The sequence below is a fragment of the Pseudophryne corroboree genome (assembly GCF_028390025.1).
Source record: "Pseudophryne corroboree isolate aPseCor3 chromosome 3 unlocalized genomic scaffold, aPseCor3.hap2 SUPER_3_unloc_4, whole genome shotgun sequence".
NCBI lineage: Eukaryota > Metazoa > Chordata > Amphibia > Anura > Myobatrachidae > Pseudophryne > Pseudophryne corroboree.
The window spans coordinates 3,335,987-3,348,348 of record NW_026967530.1 but is presented as its reverse complement, the minus strand read 5'-3'; the positions used below and the strand labels follow the sequence as shown (position 1 = coordinate 3,348,348).

The window sequence follows — 12,362 nt, the reverse complement described above, 5'->3', positions numbered from 1 at the left end:
GGAGCCGGGCACTATCTGTGTATAATAAATGTATATCCAATAAATGATTAAACCAAGACCCTCATAGCTAACACAGGTTCTGTGGTTGATTAAAACCAGGTGAAATGCAGGCTTGAATACAGATAGATTGTGTGTGACAGTAGACAAATACACAGAAAAACGAAAAACCAAAACAAAGGTATAAAGCCAACACAAAATGGCTGACATAGAAAAGACAAATGTGTCACATGACAGTGAAGCTCTAGTTTTCACCACAAAAAGACTACAGAACCCAGAATGCTTTGTTTTCTCAGATCATTCTAACTTCCTGATATCACACGGTGAGTATGTCCTGCAGCATAATCCCTGATGTTATTTTATATTATACTGTATATTATATCCCTGTTATATCTCATACACTGTAATATACACACACAGCAATGTCATCACTGATCTGTATTATACTGTATATTATATCCCTGTTATACCTCATACACTGTAATATACACACACACAGCAATGTCATCACTGATCTGTATTATACTGTATATTATATCCCTGTTATACCTCATACACTGTAATATACACACACACAGCAATGTCATCACTGATCTGTATTATACTGTATATTATATCCCTGTTATACCTCATACACTGTAATATACACACACACAGCAATGTCATCACTGATCTGTATTATACTGTATATGATATCCCTGTTATACCTCATACACTGTAATATATACACACACAGCAATGTCATCACTGATCTGTATTATACTGTATATTATATCCCTGTTATACCTCATACACTGTAATATACACACACAGCAATGTCATCACTGATCTGTATTATACTGTATATTATATCCCTGTTATACCTCATACACTGTAATATACACACACACACACAGCAATGTCATCACTGATCTGTATTATACTGTATATTATATCCCTGTTATACCTCATACACTGTAATATATACACACACAGCAATGTCATCACTGATCTGTATTATACTGTATATTATATCCCTGTTATACCTCATACACTGTAATACACACACACAGCAATGTCATCACTGATCTGTATTATACTGTATATTATATCCCTGTTATACCTCATACACTGTAATATATACACACACACAGCAATGTCATCACTGATCTGTATTATACTGTATATTATATCCCTGTTATACCTCATACACTGTAATATACACACACAGCAATGTCATCACTGATCTGTATTATACTGTATATTATATCCCTGTTATACCTCATACACTGTAATATACACACACACAGCAATGTCATCACTGATCTGTATTATACTGTATATTATATCCCTGTTATACCTCATACACTGTAATATATACACACAGCAATGTCATCACTGATCTGTATTATACTGTATATTATATCCCTGTTATACCTCATACACTATAATATACACACACACAGCAATGTCATCACTGATCTGTATTATACTGTATATTATATCCATGTTATACCTCATACACTGTAATATACACACACAGCAATGTCATCACTGATCTGTATTATACTGTATATTATATCCCTGTTATACCTCATACACTGTAATATACACACACAGCAATGTCATCACTGCTCTGTATTATACTGTATATTATATCCCTGTTATACCTCATACACTGTAATATACACACACACACACAGCAATGTCATCACTGATCTGTATTATACTGTATATTATATCCCTGTTATACCTCATACACTGTAATATACACACACAGCAATGTCATCACTGATCTGTATTATACTGTATATTATATCCCTGTTATACCTCATACACTGTAATATATACACACAGCAATGTCATCACTGATCTGTATTATACTGTATATTATATCCCTGTTATACCTCATACACTGTAATATACACACACACACAGCAATGTCATCACTGATCTGTATTATACTGTATATTATATCCCTGTTATACCTCATACACTGTAATATACACACACACAGCAATGTCATCACTGATCTGTATTATACTGTATATTATATCCCTGTTATACCTCATACACTGTAATATATACACACACACAGCAATGTCATCACTGATCTGTATTATACTGTATATTATATCCCTGTTATATCTCATACACTGTAATATACACACACACAGCAATGTCATCACTGATCTGTATTATACTGTATATTATATCCCTGTTATACCTCATACACTGTAATATACACACACACAGCAATGTCATCACTGATCTGTATTATACTGTATATTATATCCCTGTTATACCTCATACACTGTAATATACACACACACAGCAATGTCATCACTGATCTGTATTATACTGTATATTATATCCCTGTTATACCTCATACACTGTAATATACACACACAGCAATGTCATCACTGATCTGTATTATACTGTATATTATATCCCTGTTATACCTCATACACTGTAATATATACACACAGCAATGTCATCACTGATCTGTATTATACTGTATATTATATCCCTGTTATACCTCATACACTGTAATATACACACACACACAGCAATGTCATCACTGATCTGTATTATACTGTATATTATATCCCTGTTATACCTCATACACTGTAATATACACACACACAGCAATGTCATCACTGATCTGTATTATACTGTATATTATATCCCTGTTATACCTCATACACTGTAATATATACACACACACAGCAATGTCATCACTGATCTGTATTATACTGTATATTATATCCCTGTTATATCTCATACACTGTAATATACACACACACAGCAATGTCATCACTGATCTGTATTATACTGTATATTATATCCCTGTTATACCTCATACACTGTAATATACACACACACAGCAATGTCATCACTGATCTGTATTATACTGTATATTATATCCCTGTTATACCTCATACACTGTAATATACACACACACAGCAATGTCATCACTGATCTGTATTATACTGTATATTATATCCCTGTTATACCTCATACACTGTAATATACACACACACAGCAATGTCATCACTGATCTGTATTATACTGTATATTATATCCCTGTTATACCTCATACACTGTAATATACACACACAGCAATGTCATCACTGATCTGTATTATACTGTATATTATATCCCTGTTATACCTCATACACTGTAATATACACACACACACAGCAATGTCATCACTGATCTGTATTATACTGTATATTATATCCCTGTTATACCTCATACACTGTAATATACACACACACAGCAATGTCATCACTGATCTGTATTATACTGTATATTATATCCCTGTTATACCTCATACACTGTAATATACACATACACAGCAATGTCATCACTGATCTGTATTATACTGTATATTATATCCCTGTTATACCTCATACACTGTAATATACACACACAGCAATGTCATCACTGATCTGTATTATACTGTATATTATATCCCTGTTATACCTCATACACTGTAATATACACATACACAGCAATGTCATCACTGATCTGTATTATACTGTATATTATATCCCTGTTATACCTCATACACTGTAATATACACACAGCAATGTCATCACTGATCTGTATTATACTGTATATTATATCCCCGTTATACCTCATACACTGTAATATACACACACACACACACACACACACACACACACACACACACACACACACACACACACACACAGCAATGTCATCACTGATCTGTATTATACTGTATATTATATCCCTGTTATACCTCATACACTGTAATATACACACACACAGCAATGTCATCACTGATCTGTATTATACTGTATATTATATCCCTGTTATACCTCATACACAGTAATATACACACACACACAGCAATGTCATCACTGATCTGTATTATACTGTATATTATATCCCTGTTATACCTCATACACTGTAATATACACACACACAGCAATGTCATCACTGATCTGTATTATACTGTATATTATATCCCTGTTATACCTCATACACTGTAATATACACATACACAGCAATGTCATCACTGATCTGTATTATACTGTATATTATATCCCTGTTATACCTCATACACTGTAATATACACACACACACACACACACACAGCAATGTCATCACTGATCTGTATTATACTGTATATTATATCCCTGTTATACCTCATACACTGTAATATACACACACACACACACACACACACAGCAATGTCATCACTGATCTGTATTATACTGTATATTATATCCCTGTTATACCTCATACACTGTAATATACACACACAGCAATGCCATCACTGATCTGTATTATACTGTATATTATATCCCTGTTATACCTCATACACTGTAATATATACACACAGCAATGTCATCACTGATCTGTATTATACTGTATATTATATCCGTTATACCTCATACACTGTAATATACACACACAGCAATGTCATCACTGATCTGTATTATACTGTATATTATATCCCTGTTATACCTCATACACTGTAATATACACACACACAGCAATGTCATCACTGATCTGTATTATACTGTATATTATATCCCTGTTATACCTCATACACTGTAATATACACACACACACACACAGCAATGTCATCACTGATCTGTATTATACTGTATATTATATCCCTGTTATACCTCATACACTGTAATATACACACACACAGCAATGTCATCACTGATCTGTATTATACTGTATATTATATCCCTGTTATACCTCATACACTGTAATATACACACACACACAGCAATGTCATCACTGATCTGTATTATACTGTATATTATATCCCTGTTATACCTCATACACTGTAATATACACACACACAGCAATGTCATCACTGATCTGTATTATACTGTATATTATATCCCTGTTTTCTCTATCGTCCTAGTGGATGCTGGGGTTCCTTAAAGGACCATGGGGGATAGCGGCTCCGCAGGAGACAGGGCACAAAAGTAAAGCTTTCCGATCAGGTGGTGTGTACTGGCTCCTCCCCCTATGACCCTCCTCCAAGCCAGTTAGATTTTTGTGCCCGGCCGAGAAGGGTGCAATTCTAGGTGGCTCTCCTAAAGAGCTGCTTAGAGAAAGTTTAGCTTAGGTTTTTTATTTTACAGTGAGTCCTGCTGGCAACAGGATCACTGCAACGAGGGACAGAGGGGAGAAGAAGTGAACTCACCTGCGTGCAGGATGGATTGGCTTCTTGGCTACTGGACATCAGCTCCAGAGGGACGATCACAGGTACAGCCTGGATGGTCACCGGAGCCGCGCCGCCGGCCCCCTTGCAGATGCTGAAGTAAGAAGAGGTCCAGAATCGGCGGCTGAAGACCCTTGCAGTCTTCTAAAGGTAGCGCACAGCACTGCAGCTGTGCGCCATTTTCCTCTCAGCACACTTCACACGCAGTCACTGAGGGTGCAGGGCGCTGGGGGGGGCGCCCTGGGAGGCAAATGTAAACCTATATACTGGCTAAAAATACCTCACATATAGCCCCCAGAGGCTATATGGAGATATTTAACCCCTGCCAAACTTCACTAAAGAGCGGGAGACGAGGCCGCCGGAAAAGGGGCGGGGCCTATCTCCTCAGCACACAGCGCCATTTTCTCTCACAGAAAGGCTGGAGAGAAGGCTCCCAGGCTCTCCCCTGCACTGCACTACAGAAACAGGGTTTAAACAGAGAGGGGGGGCACTAATTGGCGATATAAATATCTATATAAAGATGCTATTAGGGAGAAACACTTATATAAGGTTGTCCCTATATAAAATTATAGCGTTTTTTGGTGTGTGCTGGCAAACTCTCCCTCTGTCTCTCCAAAGGGCTAGTGGGTCCTGTCCTCTATCAGAGCATTCCCTGTGTGTGTGCTGTGTGTCGGTACGTGTGTGTCGACATGTAGGAGGACGATGTTGGTGAGGAGGCGGAGCAATTGCCTGTAATGGTGATGTCACTCTCTAGGGAGTCGACACCGGAATGGATGGCTTATTTAGGGAATTACGTGATAATGTCAACACGCTGCAAGGTCGGTTGACGACATGAGACGGCCGACAAACAATTAGTACCGGTCCAGACGTCTCAAAAACACCGTCAGGGGTTTTAAAACGCCCGTTTACTTTAGTCGGTCGACACAGACACAGACAGGGACACTGAATCCAGTGTCGACGGTGAATAAACAAACGTATTCCTTATTAGGGCCACACGTTAAGGGCAATGAAGGAGGTGTTACATATTTCTGATACTACAAGTACCACAAAAGAGGGTATTATGTGGGATGTGAAAAAACTACCATAGTTTTTCCTGAATCAGATAAATTAAATAAAGTGTGTGATGATGCGTGGGTTCCCCCCGATAGAAAATTATGGGCGGTATACCCTTTCCCGCCAGAAGTTAGGGCGCGTTGGAAAACACCCCTTAGGGTGGATAAGGCGCTCACACGCTTATCAAAACAAGTGGCGGTACCGTCTATAGATACGGCCGTCCTCAAGGACCAGCTGACGGGAGGCTGGAAAATATCATAAAAAGTATATACACACATACTGGTGTTATACTGCGACCAGCGATCGCCTCAGCCTGGATGTGCAGAGCTGGGGTGGCTTGGTCGGATTCCCTGACTAAAAATATTGATACCCTTGACAGGGACAGTATTTTATTGACTATAGAGCATTTAAAGGATGCATTTCTATATATGCGAGATGCACAGAGGGATATTTGCACTCTGGCATCAAGAGTAAGTGCGATGTCCATATCTGCCAGAAGATGTTTATGGACACGACAGTGGTCAGGTGATGCAGATTCCAAACGGCACAAAGGTGTATTGCCGTATAAAGGAGTTATTTGGGGTCGGTCCATCGGACCTGGTGGCCACGGCAACTGCTGGAAAATCCACCGTTTTTACCCTAAGTCACATCTCTGCAGAAAAAGACACCGTCTTTTCAGCCTCAATCCTTTCGTCCCTATAAGATCATATCTGCCCAGGGATAGAGGAAAGGGAAGAAGACTGCAGCAGGCAGCCCATTCCCAGGAACAGAAGCGTTCCACCGCTTCTGACAAGTTCTCAGCATGGCGCTGAGACCGTACAGGACCCCTGGATCCTACAAGTAGTATCCCAGGGGTACAGATTGGAATGTCGAGACGTTTCCCCTTCGCAGGCTCCTGAAGTCTGCTTTACCAAGGTCTCCCTCCGACAAGGAGGCAGTATGGGAAAAAATTCACAAGCTGTATTCCCAGCAGGTGTTAATTAAATTACCCCTCCTACTACAAGAAAGGGGTATTATTCCACACTATATTGTGGTACTGAAGCCAGAAGGCTAGGTGAGACTTATTCTAAAAAATTTTTTGAACACTTATAAAGGTTCAAATCAAGATGGAGTCACTCAGAGCAGTGATAACGAACCAGGAAGAAGGGGACTATATAGTGTCCCGGGACATCAGGGATGCTTACCTCTATGTCCCAAATTTGCCCTTCTCACTAAGGGTACCTCAGGTTCGTGGTGCAGAACTGTCACTATCAGTTTCAGACGCTGCCGTTTGGATTGTCCACGGCACCCCGGGTCTTTACCAAGGTAATGGCCGAAATGATGATTCTTCTTCGAAGAAAAGGCGTCTTAATTATCCCTTACTTGGACGATCTCCTGATAAGGGCATAGTCCAGGGAACAGTTGGAGGTCGGAGTAGCACTATCTCGGATACTGCTACAACAGCACGGGTGGATTCTAAATATTCCAAAATCGCAGCTGATCCCGACGACACGTCTGCTGTGCCTAGGGATGATTCTGGACACAGTCCAGAAAAAGGTGTTTCTCCCGGAAGAGAAAGCCAGGGAGTTATCCGAGCTAGTCAGGAACCTACTAAAAACAGTGCATCATTGCACAAGGGTCCTGGTAAAAATGGCTTCCTACGAAGCAATTCCATTCGGCAGATTTCACGCAAGAACTTTTCAGTGGGATCTGCTGGACAAATGGTCCGGATCGCATCTTCAGATGCATCAGCGGATAACCCTATATCCAAGGACAAGGGTGTCTCTCCTGTGGTGGTTATAGAGTGCTCATCTTCTAGAGGGCCGCAGATTCGGCATTCAGGATTGGATGCTGGTGACCACGGAGCCCAGCCCGAGAGGCTGGGGAGCAGTCACACAAGGAAAAAATTTCCAGGGAGTGTGATCAAGTCTGGAGACTTTTCTCCACATAAATATACTGGAGCTAAGGGTAAATTTATAATGCTCTAAGCTTAGCAAGACCTCTGCTTCAAGGTCAGCCGGTATTGATCCAGTGGGAAAAACATCACGGCAGTCGCCCACGTAAACAGACAGGGCGACACAAGAAGCAGGAGGGCAATGGCAAAAACTGCAAGGACTTTTCGCTGGGCGGAAAATCATGTGATAGCACTGTCAGCAGTGTTTCATCCCGGGAATGGAAACTGGGAAGCAGACTTCCTCAGCAGGCACGACCTCCACCCGGGAGAGTGGAAACTTCATCGGGAAGTTTTTTCCACATGATTGTAAACCGTTGGGAAATACCAAAGGTGGACATGATGGCGTCCCGTCTGAACAAAAAACGGGACAGGTATTGCGCCAGGTCAAGAGACCCTCAGGCAATAGCTGTGGACGTTCTGGTAACACCGTGGGTGTACCAGTCGGTGTATGTGTTCCCTCCTCTGCTTCTCATACCTAAGGTGCTGAGAATTATAAGACGTAGAGGAGTAAGAACTATACTCATGGCTCCGGATTGGCCAAGAAGGACTTGGTACCCGGAACTTCAAGAGATGCTTACAGAGGTCTTATGGCCTCTGCCGCTAAGAAGGGACTTGCTTCAGCAAGTACCATGTCTGTTCCAAGACTTACCGCAGCTGCGTTTGTCGGCATGGCGGTGGAAAGCCAAATCCTAAGGGAAAAAGGCATTCCGGAAGAGGTCATTCCTACCCTGGTCAAAGCCAGAAAGGAGGTGACCGCACAACATTATCACCACATGTGGCGAAAATATGTTGCGTGGTGTGAGGCCAGGAAGGCCCCACAAAGAAATTTCAACTCGGTCGTTTCCTGCATTTCCTGCAAACAGGAGTGTCTATGGGCCTCAAATTGGGGTCCATTAAGGTTCAAATTTCGGCCCTGTCGATTTTCTTCCAGAAAGAATTGGCTTCAGTTCCTGAAGTCCAGAAGTTTGTCAAGGGAGTATTGCATATACAACCCCCTTTTGTGCCTCCAGTGGCACTGTGGGATCTCAACGTAGTTCTGGGATTCCTCAAATCACATTGGTTTAAAACCAGTCAAATCTGTGGATTTGAAGCATCTCACATGAAAAGTGACCATGCTTTTGGCCCTGGCCTGGACCAGGCGAGTGTCAAATTGGTGGTTTTTTCTCAAAAAAGCCCATATCTGTTTGTCCATTCGGACAGGGCAGAGCTGCGGACTCGTCCCCAGTTCTCTCCCTAAGGTGGTGTCAGTGTTTCACCTGAACCAGCTTATTGTGGTGCCTTGCACCTACTAGGGACTTGGAGGACTCCAAGTTGCTAGATGTTGTCAGGGCCCTGAAAATATGTTCCAGGACGGCTGGAGTCAGGAAAACTGACTTGCTGTTATCCTGTATGCACCCAACAAACTGGGTGCTCTTGCTTCTAAGCAGACTATTGCTAGTTGGATGTGTAATACAATTCAGCTTGCACATTCTGTGGCAGGCCTGCCACAGCCAAAATATGTAAATGCCCATTCCACAAGGAAGGTGGGCTCATCTTGGGCGGCTGCCCGAGGGGTCTCGGCGTTACAACTTTGCCGAGCAGCTACTTGGTCAGGGGCAAACACGTTTGCTAAATTCTACAAATTTGATACCCTGGCTAAGGAGGACCTGGAGTTCTCTCATTCGGTGCTGCAGAGTCATCCGCACTCTCCCGCCCGTTTGGGAGCTTTGGTATAATCCCCATGGTCCTTTCAGGAACCCCAGCATCCACTAGGACGATAGAGAAAATAAGAATTTACTTACCGATAATTCTATTTCTCGGAGTCCGTAGTGGATGCTGGGCGCCCATCCCAAGTGCGGATTATCTGCAATACTTGTACATAGTTACAAAAATCGGGTTATTATTGTTGTGAGCCATCTTTTCAGAGGCTCCGCTGTTATCATACTGTTAACTGGGTTTAGATCACAAGTTGTACGGTGTGATTGGTGTGGCTGGTATGAGTCTTACCCCGGATTCAAAATTCCTCCCTTATTGTGTACGCTCGTCCGGGCACAGTACCTAACTGGCTTGGAGGAGGGTCATAGGGGGAGGAGCCAGTGCACACCACCTGATCGGAAAGCTTTACTTTTGTGCCCTGTCTCCTGCGGAGCCGCTATCCCCCATGGTCCTTTAAGGAACCCCAGCATCCACTACGGACTCCGAGAAATAGAATTATCGGTAAGTAAATTCTTATTATACCTCATACACTGTAATATACACACACACACAGCAATGTCATCACTGATCTGTATTATACTGTATATTATATCCCTGTTATACCTCATACACTGTAATATACACACACACAGCAATGTCATCACTGATCTGTATTATACTGTATATTATATCCCTGTTATACCTCATACACTGTAATATACACACACACAGCAATGTCATCACTGATCTGTATTATACTGTATATTATATCCCTGTTATACCTCATACACTGTAATATACACACACACAGCAATGTCATCACTGATCTGTATTATACTGTATATTATATCCCTGTTATACCTCATACACTGTAATATACACACACACAGCAATATCATCACTGATCTGTATTATACTGTATATTATATCCCTGTTATACCTCATACACTGTAATATACACACACAGCAATGTCATCACTGATCTGTATTATACTGTATATTATATCCCTGTTATACCTCATACACTGTAATATACACACACACACACAGCAATGACATCACTGATCTGTATTATACTGTATATTATATCCCTGTTATACCTCATACACTGTAATATACACACACAGCAATGTCATCACTGATCTGTATTATACTGTATATTATATCCCTGTTATACCTCATACACTGTAATATACACACACACAGCAATGTCATCACTGATCTGTATTATACTGTATATTATATCCCTGTTATACCTCATACACTGTAATATACACACACACAGCAATGTCATCACTGATCTGTATTATACTGTATATTATATCCCTGTTATACCTCATACACTGTAATATACACACACACAGCAATGTCATCACTGATCTGTATTATACTGTATATTATATCCCTGTTATACCTCATACACTGTAATATACACACACACAGCAATGTCATCACTGATCTGTATTATACTGTATATTATATCCCTGTTATACCTCATACACTGTAATATACACACACACAGCAATGTCATCACTGATCTGTATTATACTGTATATTATATCCCTGTTATATCTCATACACTGTAATATACACACAGCAATGTCATCACTGATCTGTATTATACTGTATATTATATCCCTGTTATACCTCATACACTGTAATATACACACACACACACAGCAATGTCATCACTGATCTGTATTATACTGTATATTATATCCCTGTTATACCTCATACACTGTAATACACACACACACAGCAATGTCATCACTGATCTGTATTATACTGTATATTATATCCCTGTTATACCTCATACACTGTAATATACACACACACAGCAATGTCATCACTGATCTGTATTATACTGTATATTATATCCCTGTTATACCTCATACACTGTAATATATACACACACACAGCAATGTCATCACTGATCTGTATTATACTGTATATTATATCCCTGTTATACCTCATACACTGTAATATACACACACAGCAATGTCATCACTGATCTATATTATACTGTATATTATATCCCTGTTATACCTCATACACTGTAATATATACACACACACAGCAATGTCATCACTGATCTGTATTATACTGTATATTATAGCCCTGTTATACCTCATACACTGTAATATACACACACAGCAATGTCATCACTGATCTGTATTATACTGTATATTATATCCCTGTTATACCTCATACACTGTAATATACACACACACAGCAATGTCATCACTGATCTGTATTATACTGTATATTATATCCCTGTTATACCTCATACACTGTAATATACACACACACAGCAATGTCATCACTGATCTGTATTATACTGTATATTATATCCCTGTTATACCTCATACACTGTAATATACACACACACACAGCAATGTCATCACTGATCTGTATTATACTGTATATTATATCCCTGTTATACCTCATACACTGTAATATACACACACAGCAATGTCATCACTGATCTGTATTATACTGTATATT

The 12,362-nt window shown here is 40.2% G+C and overlaps 1 protein-coding gene across 1 annotated transcript in view; it reads left to right on the top strand.

The window, feature by feature from the left end:
- Nucleotides 1-230: 230 nt before the first annotated feature.
- Nucleotides 231-12,362, top strand: part of LOC134984170 (oocyte zinc finger protein XlCOF7.1-like) — a 62,071-nt gene continuing 49,939 nt past the window's right edge. Inside the window, exon 1 of the mRNA XM_063949794.1 lies at nt 231-320. The gene's annotated coding sequence lies outside the window, so the exon portion shown is untranslated. The remainder of the gene's footprint in view (nt 321-12,362) is intronic.